Raw genomic sequence first — 12,365 nt, forward strand, 5'->3', positions numbered from 1 at the left:
CTGGTGAGCATCAGATCTAGTAATGCTTCACTTCTGTTTGGTCTGTTCAATACCAGGAAGTTATCCTCAGTGGACTCTAGGAGGAACATTGGTGTTTGTGTTTCTTAAGGATACATTGCATTTAAGTGCAAAGTTTTAGATCTAAAACAGACCAAACTGGTGACTGCTAGATTAAGTACAAGGCTGGGTGGAAGGAATAGAAGCCACAGCTAGGTTGCACTGAGTGCAAAATGCAATTGAACCCTTATGATGGCCACACAGTGTGTGTGTGTGTGTGTGTGTGTGTCTGTCTGTCTGTCTGTCTGCCTCTGCCCTATGAGCCAAGCTTCCCTAGGAAGCCATAAAGCAATTTCTTTCCAGCCACATCACACAGTAACCTCCTCACTGTCTCCATTAGAGATTTTTGGTGACAGTTTATTCAATTATTAGGATTTACTGCTTAATGGTTCAGTTTCAGAACATTAAGAGAAAATCCAGTAGAGGGTACAGATGGAAACAACAGCTGAATGTGGCAGGGTGAACCTCAAGAAAGTGACAATTTCCATCCAAAATGCTCTATATTCCTTAAATTACTGGTTTTGCTGCCTGGCAGTGATGCAACCTGGGATAAGTTCTCCATGTGGTAGCTGGTCCTCCTGCGGAGAAGGAAGGGCCATCCCTGTAGCAACAGCCAGACTCAGATCCCTGCTTCCACCAAGCAGCCCCTTGCTGCAGCTCTTCCCATAGCCAGCTGTGAGGTGTGATCTGACTTCAGAGATGCTCTGAGCAAACCCCAGGGAGTTCCTGACAACTATGTGATCAGAGTCTGAGTTTCAATGTGCCTTAACCTGGCTTGTTTTCACAGTAAGGGGCTCTGCTTGGCCACGAGGTGAGTTCTGTGATCACAGGAGTCTGAAACTGCCTGTGACTCCCAGGTTCTACATGAGTGTTATTTTGCTTCTGTCTCTTTAAGGACTGCCCCTCAGGGCTTAATTTGCATATATGTCTGAGATATTAGGCATGGAAATGAGACATGCTTTTTTAACTTCAGTGCATATCTGACTACCCTATAGGTGAGATGTAGGGGTGAAGCCAGTGAAGGTGACTTGACCTAACTTGTTCCACATCATGGCCACAGGTCTGTTTTCAGCTCGTGGCTCCCTCTGGGCTAATACCATTTCCATTTATACAAAGCTCACTTTTAATCTAGGCTTACTCAGGTAAAATATTTCAAATATTTAGAAAAGAAGGAAAAGGACAAGTTTCTTTGTTTTGAGAAGAACTGAGGAGTTTGATAATTTTGAACACCAGTTATCTTCAACACCAGATTTTGACAAAACACGATTGGATTAGGATTCAAATTCCATTTCAAGCATGCATTGGAAGTAGAAGTCAGCAAGCACAAAGACAGCCACGGTCCCTGTCTTGTGAGAATCTAGGAATGCAAGGTCAGGAGAATGGGAGCATTGCGGGACCGTGGCTGGGGATGGGTGGCCAGCCAAAGCCCTGTGCAGAGCCGGTGGCACAGGCAGCAGAATCAGGCTGGTGCCATGCAATCACAAGGGAAACATGGAGGTTGCGCTCAGCACCCGCTGGGAAGCGTGGCCTGTGCAGGTACAGAGGGTTTTTCTTATCCTAGCCCAGTATTTCAACAAAGTCCTTAAATGTCAAGCTAACCCAGTGCATTTTTTAAAAATATGACTATTTTATCCTGGCTGTGGGCTGTGAACATTGGCAGTAATTCAAATGAGCATTCTCTTCCATGGAACTAAAGCCACCCAATCAAAAACAATAGCAGAGAAATTGCTGTTATATTCGTGCTCAACATAATCCAACACCACACTTCAGCTACTTGCATTGCATCTTTTTTTAGTTTGCTAGTTTTTTTATTAATGGTTGGTAATCTTATTAGGGGATGTTGACAACATTTCATTTCATCAAAGGCTTTCACTGAATTCATACAATGTTTCTATATACAATATATCTTAGATTAGATATCAGGAAGACATTATTTCCTGTGGGGGTGGTGAGACACTGGAACAGGTTGCCCAGTGAGGCTGTGGATGCTCCCTCCCTGGGAGCACTCCAGGCCAGGCTGGATGGGGCTGTGAGCAGCATGGGCTATGGGAGGTGTCCCTGCCTACAGCAGGGTTGGAACCAGGTGATGTGAAAGGTCCCTTCCAACCCAAACCATTCTGTGATATCTCTGATGATGACATACAAATAGCATAATTGTTAGCAAGTTTAATAACAATGTCCTATTTGCTTTAATACTGGTAATAGTGTACTCTGTGAGGGAAAACCTTAGACACTGAAAAATCATCTTGCTTATTTCTTTCCATTAATTAGGTCTAATGGGAGCATATCTAGGGCAAACAGACACCAAAGATCTTGTGGTGCTTTTGCCATACAGATAGAGAGGCATCACCTACTTCTATAAAGCTGTTTAGTGATTGCCACTAGTTTATTTTAAATGAAAGCATAGCAACAACAGCAGAGATTATATATTCTATTTGTCACTCTGCATGGGCTTGCACAGTGAGTGTGAATGATAAAGGTTTTGTGTCATCAGCAGACGTGGGTGAGATCAAGTCTAGAGCCAGGCCCACAGCCCCCTGCAGCACACAGATCCCCAATTCCTGCCTGCTGCGCCCTGTCACACTGCGTGCCAGCCCAGGGGCAGAACTGGCACGACTCCTTATGCCCAGAACAGGAGAAATGAAACCTTATGAAAGGCCTACAGCAAGCTCCAAAAGAGGTGAACGCCTGTGTGGTTGGATTTGCCTGTAAGTCCCACAGGAGGTGGCACTCTGTAGCATGATGTGGTGCTCCAGAACGAACCTTATGCACGAGCAGTTAGAAACGAAAGAAAGGGACGTAAAAACTTTATGACTGATTTCTTACTGAAAAAGGCTAATTTGTGCAAGTAAATTAAATGGGGAACATGCTGTACTGATAGAGGTGGTAAGACAATAAGATACATTTCTCTCTGAAGTGGTGTAAGCATCTTGCTGTAAGAACACGCACTGTAAAGAGCTGTAAATTCAGGTTTTTGCCATGCATCCCGGTTCCTAAGGCTATGGGGCTGTTGGAGTCTCTGTGGCTCAAGTCAGGCTGCTGGCTCAGAAGCAGAGCTGGGCATTTGCTGAGCAAAGTGTGGAGGAGAATTAAAAAGTACTCATCTTTCTCTCAAGGGTCGGAGTGCCGTGAAAATACTCTTCCACAGAAAGCAACAGTGTAAGACTGATTGTACATTCTACAGCTATGGTTGTCCAAGTGTTAAGTGAGAAGGCAGGATAAATTCATTAATTGAGGGAATTTCCAGGCTAATTTATAGGTGTTTAGGGACCTGACCTATTTCAATTTGAATAATAGCTGATGACAGAATTCGATATCCACAAACATTCTCTTTAAACAGAGGGGAGAGTTGTTTTGAGTTGGATTTTCTTCATTCCACAAATATGGCATGGTTTTCCTAAACCCAGCTAGCACTTATGTTCTTAAAAGACTTTAACTTGAAATAAAATCGATGTATTTCACTTAAATGACAGAAAATAAGAGAAAAAAAGAAACTTTTACTCTGTTGATTTCATCTGAGTTAAAGAAAAAAAAGAACATAAAAGCTGTCCGATGCTCACTAGACATCTCTTTTGACAATTAGGCTCTAATTTCCAGTTTCATTTGCTTAATGGACAACTGCATTGTCCATTAACTTTATTTAAGTGGATGTTAATTAAGACTAAATTACAGTTCTGAAGATGCTACATGCTGTACCCACCTGAAAGCAAACTGTCACCTACCATTCATTCTATTACAAAAATGGAAACAATGCGTAAAAGGAAGAAGAGAATCTAGGGAAGATGAGTTACTATCAATCAGATCTGGTCTTCTGGTTTTAGAATTTTTAATACCGTATTTAAAGTGTTTTTGTTTGTTTGTTTGTTTGTTTGTTTTAGCCTATATAGAAAGATCAGCTAATATTTATATAATGTTATTGTGCCCTGATGTCAAAATTTCTTGAGTAGGTAACAAAGAAATGTGTTTGGCTTACAATTTCTTTTAAGTGGGGCAGGATGTGGAACACAGAGCTCCAACAGTGGTTTAGTTCAGCTTGATCCAATGTCACCTTTTTATTAATACAAAACATGATGCTTGCCCAAAGTAACAATGGTACCAAGCAGTTCCCTTCTGGTAACTGTCTGCATTTCATGACAGTCTTGAGCTCTCAGCAAAGATAGTTCTGGTCTTGCATACTGTGCACATCTGTGGGATGAGGAAAGCCCCTGGCTCTGGGATGTTTGCAGTCTCCTGGATGTAATTAGGTAATGTACTGACTTTACAGATCTCTGTAATAGGCTTTATATAGTGGGAGGGTTGCTCTAAATGTGCAGTCTCTCATTTAAATCCAGGCTTAACCTTTAGTACAGTACTGCTTGTCAGAGCCATCTATCTGTTAATCATTTTGATTCCCTGCTGACTGTGTTCCATCCATTCCCATCTCTCTGCTCTGGCTTTTCTTGGCTGTAAAGGGAATAAAGTATTTTTCATTTTCTGACCCAAAATCTTGCCATAAATTTTCCACAGAGGTCAGAAACTCTGCAACCTCTAGAAGTAAACTTGTGCTAATGGCAACTCTACTGCTAACAAACAGAGTAATAAAATTGATACATAGACAGCCCTAAACATGGCTATCAGCTTAATAACGGATATCGACTGAGTGAAACAATGCAAATACATTCCTGAGAACAGCCTCTGCTCTCTGTAGCATCATTAGCATCATTTAAGAAATTATTAAGCAGAGACAGCTCCTGTGAACAGTATTTCTTCTTCTCCTAGAAAAACATGTGTGATTGTACCCAGTTCTAATACACCTGCAGTCCATGTGACTATGACAGGGGAATATAGTTTCTGTGATGTTAACTAGATGTGATGTTAACTAGATCCCATAGTTCTCCCCAAGATAGGTGATCTTGGCATTTTTTAAAATGCTACATTTATAAAAAATAGTGGCATCTTTTTGTTCGAGAGATAAAAGTTGAGATTCCCATGTTGTCTTTATTGGTGAAGCATTCATTCTCACAAAGGCTAATGTTCTTATTTAGTTCCTTGACTCCACTGCGAAGTACGTTCAATACTTCTCTAATCTTTACAGGATAAGCAACCAGCCAGAGGCTGATAGTCACTGACAGCTGTCAGGCACTCTCTGCCTATTAGATGTGTTAATCAAATTTTCTAATTGTTAAGAAACTTCAGCATTAGCAGAACAAGATAGCTTGGTCTTTTTGACCAGATTTGTCTAGAATATGTATATTCTGCAGGTTTGTTTGTTTGTTTTTCTAACAGAAAGTCTCAGAAGGAATTTGAAATCTTTATCCCTCTCTTTCTCATACAGTCATAGGCAGGAGCAGAAGGGACCCCATCTGCTCCCACCTTCTGTCAAAGGCAAGGCCTGCATTAGGAATACTAGCTATCCACTCTTGTTTTGACCCTGCAGGTGCACGGGGAGAATCTGGAGGGAGGGCACCATGACACCTGCAATGAATGTATCCACAATATCTAAGCATGCTTGGTGAGTCTAGCTGCTGCCATTCATTGGGTCTCTACTAGGAGGTAATTCAGGACGATCTGGTAAAGGCACCAATTGCTTTATAGCCCTGACATCAAATGTCTTTTCTCTATAGTGGTTATTGCTATGAAAACAGCCACAAGAAAGATTTTTAGAAACTAAGTGTTCATTTTGGGAATTTGTGCTTCAACTTTTAGCCCTAATGCAAACAGAGCTTGCAGGGTTGTCTATTTGCACTGTTCTCATGACCGTGTATGATATCTATACCAGTGAGTGCACATATGATTAAGAAAAGAGATTTTAATGCATATATGTGTATGTGTTCAGCTCAGTGTGCTATCAGTCAACTTCTCACAAGTAACGGTCATTAGTGCAGCCTCTTCCTTCCAAGTAGCACCCCCATCATCTTCTGCACCCCAAAATTATTGCTGTTGGATTCTGTATTCCTTTTCTCTTGCTGTTTATCCATCCTTATCCCTTCTAGTGCTTTTGGGCTGCTGCTGTCCCCACATCATCTCCCAGTTTGCCTCAAGGTTCTGCAGCACTGAAGTTGGAACACAAAGCAACTGGTCTGGCAGGAACTGAATGGCTTCACCTGCAAAAGGAGTAAGAATGACAGATCTCTGTATTCATACAGCATCCCCCAGAACAGTAGGTGTAAAATCAGTTTCTGGATGTAGGACACAGCAGAAACTAATAGTATGGGTTCTGGCCAGAAAAAAGTACTTTAGGCATATGTGGTGCTCTAATGGGTATAGAAAGAGCATGCTGTGCATATGTAGGCATATCACTGGGCCAAGTCCCCTGTGCTGTAACTGTTATTTTCCAAAGCTAACAAAACAAAAATGCTAATTTCACGAGCCTCAAAGAGCTCCCTGTCCCCTGGGATTTGGGATGAAGTCAGATTTATGGCTGGACTGCTGTGGAAGTGTATGTGTTCCCCTGGGGGCAGGGAAGAGCACAGACAGTGCTTACAATGGGTAGCTGCTAGTTTTCCTCCCTGTATTTGTCCTGGTTTCCCCACGCAGGTGGAGCACATGGTGCTTGGGCCCTGAAGCGCAATGAGGGAGCTGCAGCAGTGACCCCTAGCCATACACTTGGACAACTCAGTCCAAGCTGTTCCTGGCACTCTAAAAGCCTCCAGCAGGCCAACAAAACTCACTTTTTCACTATCTCTGCATGGCCCCTCATTACCACCACATCAAGCCCAATTTTCTCAGGCCCACCAGCCTTCTTCATAGCCCCAGTCCTCATGTCACTCTTGCTCTGGCTCTAGGAAATGAGAGCAGGCCTGGAGTCTATAAAACACCCTGCAAAAGTGAGATTCCTCTGGGCAAGGGCTCTAAAGTAGTCATATTTTTCCAACAAGCATCACAAAAAGGAGTAAAGCTGAAGTACCTGTTTATTCCTACAGCATCTCAAGGAACATTAAATGTGAAATCAGCTCTCAGGGTTAAAACCTGCTCGCTGTTGCTTGTTCCACTGTCAGTTGTCAATCTGCAGCCATTCCCACAGGATCACTGTGCCTCACTGTGTCAGCTCCGCTCTGCTCCTTGTCAGCTTCACGATGAGGAGCAAGGGAGAAAACTGGCAACTGGCACACAGGGATCAGAGGTGGAATAAATTGAGAAGGAATGGTTTACAAAGACACAAAGGTTTTGGAGCTCAGAAGTGCTGAAAATCAACAAAGAATTAAAGATATATCAAGTTCTGAAACATCAGGCATGGTTCTAAATTAGAGCAAAAGGTGCAGAAATTGTGAATGCTTTTAAGCAAAAGGAAAAGACCAGAGATGGTACTAAACTGCAGCAAAAGGAAGGAGGAAGAGCTAGAAATGAAAGCAATCAATTATAAGGATACAATTTTTTAGTCAGCTGCTCTGGTTACCACTAGAACAGAAGTTGTGGGACGCTGTGAGGTTTTTTCAGAGTAACTTCCGTGTGTCTGCATGTGATTCCAGAGATGCAGTGTGAGCTTGCAGCATGCATTTAAGCCGTGCACATGAGACTAGGCTCATATTCTGTACAGGTGTGCTGAAACCTGGGCAGGCAGCGTGCTGCTGTGCCCATTTATGCTGTGGGGCAGCTGCAGTTGGAGCATCACTCCTGGCAAAAGGGCCATGTAAGAGCTCTGGGCATATGTGAAATGGGAAAAAGGTTAGCAGCCCTCGGACTGGTCCAAAAGCAGCACATTTCAGAAAAATGCCTAATTGAGTTCCTGCTTCCAAAGACAGTGCTTGTTGTTCAATGTGTTGACTGTGAAAAGAGTAACATTAGAAGGAGCACACAGGATTCTGTAGCCTGACATCCTACAGGTCTGTGAGAAATCCTCACACTGATCTCCCAACATCTGTTAGAACTGACATATTTTTAGATGTATGTCTGCTTTGGACTTTAAGACCTGAAGAAATGGAAATTGTAACACATCCCTGAATGGTCTCACAGAGCTGCTTCCCTGGTGGTTAGAAAAAAGAAGGGGTCTCCTCTCATCTGAATTTCTATTATTCAAAGATTTTTGTCATGCCTTTCTCTCCCAGATTAGGAAAATTCTGCTCTAAGAACTTTCTTTCCCACAGACACAATTAACACCAAACTCACTCTGTTATGATCTAGTGGGTAAACGAAGCGTGGGTTCACAGCTGCTTCTCACAGTAGTGTTCTTTTCTTACCAGTCGCTTATTATTTTGTTATACTGGAACCAGTTAGCTTGTTTTTCCAGACATGGTTATTTTCCAAGCTAAATGACTACTTATAGCTTTTTTTTTTTTTTGGCTTGTTTTCTAAGTTTCAGCCAAAGAGATTCAGTCAGTAGCAAGAATAAGCAGAGGGGTGCACATCTTCTGGTTTGTTTCTTTGTTTTAAATGTTAAAATATAAAGACCTTGAAAGCTATAGGGGCATCTTTGTTATGGAACTAAATTCCATGATGTTTTGAAGTGCTCTGATACCATCTTGCTTGGGAAAAAACAACAACAACAAAACACTTGTTTTGCCCTGAAAGCTGAGCTCAGTTAATGTCCAGCAGGCAGAGCAGTGTTTAGGGCCTAGCTGACAGGAGCAAGGCTAAGCCAGAATGTTGAATAACTACCCAAGGCACATACACTGTCCGTTTTACGTCCCAGCTGAAGAAGCAGATGATGAATGCACCCAATAAAGGCTGCCTCCAAATGTTTAGTAGAGCTGACAGCTGTGACCCCGCTGGCACTCCGGCCCTCACACAGGGCCACACGCAGCGTCCCACAGCCGTTCTGCCCACCCGCGGCCCTGCTCAGAAGTCGGCATGGCCATACAGGGACGGCTCCTCTGCACTTGCCACTGTTCCCATGGTGCAATGTATGGGCAAACCAAGCATGTGTGTGAGGCCTGTTCCTGCTGCCGAGGGTTTTCCAGGTGGGCTGAGCACCTCTCTGTCTCATAATGTGCAGCTGGAGCTGACAGCTCCAAATGCCTCGCAAGAGTAAGCACTCGACATGCAAGAAAAGCAAAGCAATCAGCATTTTATGCATGTCAGGATGTGATCGTGTTTGTTTTAATTCATTCTCCAATCGGCTTTCTCTCAGATAAACAGCTCTCATGCTTAATAATGCCCATGCCTTCAACCAAAAGGCAGCAAGTGCAGCTACAGGCTGTTTGTGAGCAGCCTTCTGCATGGAAAAGTTTTGTTTTGCTTTAGCTATGCTCCTAGCATGTTCAATTTTACAGGGCTCAAATAATATTTTTCTTTTGTTTTAAAGTAAAGAATTTACCTTCCGTTTCATCCAGGTAACTGCACTATCTGAAAACACAGATTCCCACACATTTCCTCATAGCTATGTGCTCTCAGTGCTGGGATAGAGCCAGAGCTGCTTGCACACGTGTGTGTGACACAGGCTGAGGGTGATATCTGTGCTGGGCCCACAAGCAATTTCTTTCTTTGAGCACTCCTGTTAGAAACAGACCTCCGTGATCAGTGAAAAACATATTGACTTTAATGCCTCTTGGCACTGAAGAATCATTTGTACTGTCCCACCAGGGCAAGTCTATGCTAGCAGCCCTGGTTATGAGTAGAGAACATTTTATTATTTATCATCTTTAAACAGATTCTTCTCCAAAGAAGTGCTGCTTTTAATGATAGATATTTGGTGATGTGAATATAAAATACATCACAGTTTCTGGTATTTTTTTAATTTTACAGATGACACAGCTTAAAACCAGGAACATCAAGTAAAATAACTACTGCTGAGAGGGAATAAAAGTTGGCAGGTATGGCAGTTTAAAATAGCCCTATTTTCATCCTAAATATAGGCTGGTTTAATTGAAATCTAGTGGTAGCTATGAGACAGCTGCTGTATCAAAGACCAGTGACAGCCTGCTGAGGTTAGAAGAATACAGGCTGCCTGTATCTCTGCTGAGATTAAGAGGCATCACAGAGAGCAGAGTAATAGATAGATTGATGAAAAGTTGAGTTCTTAAAACAGTGATTTGTAAAGCTTTTATGCAGTTTTATTTATAATTTATTTGTCTTTGTCCTCCTAGTAAGATGGGTTTCTGCCTGAAACCAGAGGTGTGGTGCAAATCCTCGGTTGCTGTGACCTGCTTTACCCCTGCTGGAAAAGAAGCCACAGATACATGTAAGTCAGCTTTCCCCTCATAAAATCTGCTGTGTAGAAGCAATAATGGTATGATTTCCAGGTTTTTTTTCCAGCACAGACTTTCTTAAAAATGGGTATTTCAGCTCCATAAGGTCAGCTTAACGCTATCAGTTTTCAGATGGTCATATGGTTTAGGCAAGACCCCTCAGTACAGTAAGGCACAGTCCCATGCTTGCAAACAATAAACAAAGTGATGTAGTGATCCTCAACATAGCAGTGCCACCAGTGCCCCACTATGTTACCCCACTAGCCAGCAGGGCCATGTGCAAAGAGACCAGAGACCTTGAAAGTCCCTTCAAACTGAAACAACTCACGATTCTAAGATTTAATTATCAGAAGCAATTGGGTATTGCAGGTGAAAAGTGAGCATTTCTCATTATGCTGCTGCTTTCAATGTTCTCTAATGACCAAGTAGGACTTTTAATTTCCATGCTTTCTGGTTATTACTCTTTTTTCAGCTTCATACAATCTAAACTCCAAGCTTTCAGACTTATCCTCCCTGGCAACTATTGTTATTCTTGCTTTCTAGTTCTTAATTAATATTTGCCATGCTCTTACTAAGGTAAGTCTGTACTTTCTCGTTATATGAAATTAAAAGTAGGTGAGCTTAGTTACCAACTAAGAGAAGCTTTAGAAAGCCATAGGACACCTTCATATGTGGATTTATTTTTTTTTTGATTTTGATTCTCAGGAGTGCCCTGAAGACCTTCTATCTAACCTGTCAGTCAAATGAATCAGTGAGTCATTGTGTCAGAAATACAGAGTCTTGCATGCTGTACTCTGTGGTGAGTCCATGATTTTCCTGATTACTGCACACAAACAACACTTCTTCGTAGCTGTGTGTTGCTGATGAATGAATGCAAAATAAGATGAGTGAAAAAACTTCTGCTTCAGCTTTTGTGATTGCTGTTAGGAAGATGTTGATTCAATTCCTTTTCTTTGCCTCATGCTCCCTGGGTTAGCAGAAGAGGCATTAGAAAGGTGAGGCAATCTGCCTAAACAGGAGAAAGAGCATCTTAACAGCAGAGCTTCTAGCTGAGTGAAGAGCATGCAGGCGAAGAAAGCAGGAAGATCTGTGGAATATGGGAGAAGACAATCCACAGACTTATGGGATGGTTTGCATAGACATACTGAAGGCTGCCATTATGGTGGGTGGATTGAGTGTTCTGATGAACCTCCTTGGATATTTATAACTTGTGTACTCCGCTGATATCATTATATATATGTCATAGAAACAAACAGCAATTTGGGAAAGGGAACCAATGACCTCTGAAGCCTCAGAGGTTTTCTTGTACCCATTACTGCCCCAAATGTATTCCTAAGTATCACATCACACAAGCATGCTTCTCTCCCCTGGACTGCCATGAGAGCTCAGGCTGCCGAGGCATCCATGGGAGGCTCCTTGCATGCTGCAGGACAGGGCCAAGAGGCAGGCAGCCATGTGCAGGGTGACGCCCTATGTGTGCAGCCTGCTGCAGCTGGGTCTCAGCAGAGCCACGTGCTGCTGCTGTGGCACCAAAGCACACCAAGCCTCATTGGCCAGCACCTGATTTTTTAATGCCGTTGTTTATGTAACTGCAACTTTAAATGGTTTCAGATAACTGGATTAGTGAGGTTAGACGCAATAAAGTTATCTGAGACAGGATCAGACTAAAGGGCTGTCTCTGACAATGGCCACTACTGACTTGAAGAATAGATTGTACAGCAGTGCTTCCAAACTGACACCCTCTGAGCTTTAGCAGTCTGTGCCTCAGGATGAATTCAGCCAAGAGTGATATCTGTGCTTAACAGATATGTAAGATCCCCACTGATGATGGGAGGAGTTTTGCATGAGAAAAAGTTCCAGCCATCCCTACTGAGCTAATGAAAAATTTTGTGCAGTACTTCTCTGCATTTGGCCACATCTGATTCTTCTTCTCATACACAAAAGCAACGGTCAAAATGATAACACCAGAACTTCCAGACCCATATGAACAGAATGTGTCATCAAAACCCATAAATGGAGAAAAAGGACTCATAGGCTATGGTGCATGTCTTGAGGAGCAAAAGAAAAAAAAAATAAATAAGGCTTTAATAGGTTACTTTATGGAGGGAAGGATTTTCAGTTCCTTCTAAAATAGATAGTTTTGAATAGTTCATTTCACAAAACATTAGGAAGGAAAGATTGGAGGAAATCTGTATTTCTCAGCTT

At 42.4% G+C, this 12,365-nt stretch overlaps 1 long non-coding RNA gene across 1 annotated transcript; it reads left to right on the forward strand.

Moving 5' to 3' along the window:
* Positions 1 to 9,717: 9,717 nt before the first annotated feature.
* LOC109369403 lies at positions 9,718 to 11,127 on the forward strand. Its single transcript, XR_004160896.1, has 3 exons — positions 9,718 to 9,785; positions 10,059 to 10,153; positions 10,866 to 11,127. It is a non-coding gene; the product is annotated as an uncharacterized LOC109369403 (long non-coding RNA).
* The last annotated feature ends 1,238 nt before the right edge of the window (positions 11,128 to 12,365 follow it).

Source organism: Meleagris gallopavo, chromosome 11 (genome assembly GCF_000146605.3).
Source record: "Meleagris gallopavo isolate NT-WF06-2002-E0010 breed Aviagen turkey brand Nicholas breeding stock chromosome 11, Turkey_5.1, whole genome shotgun sequence".
Classification (NCBI taxonomy): domain Eukaryota; kingdom Metazoa; phylum Chordata; class Aves; order Galliformes; family Phasianidae; genus Meleagris; species Meleagris gallopavo.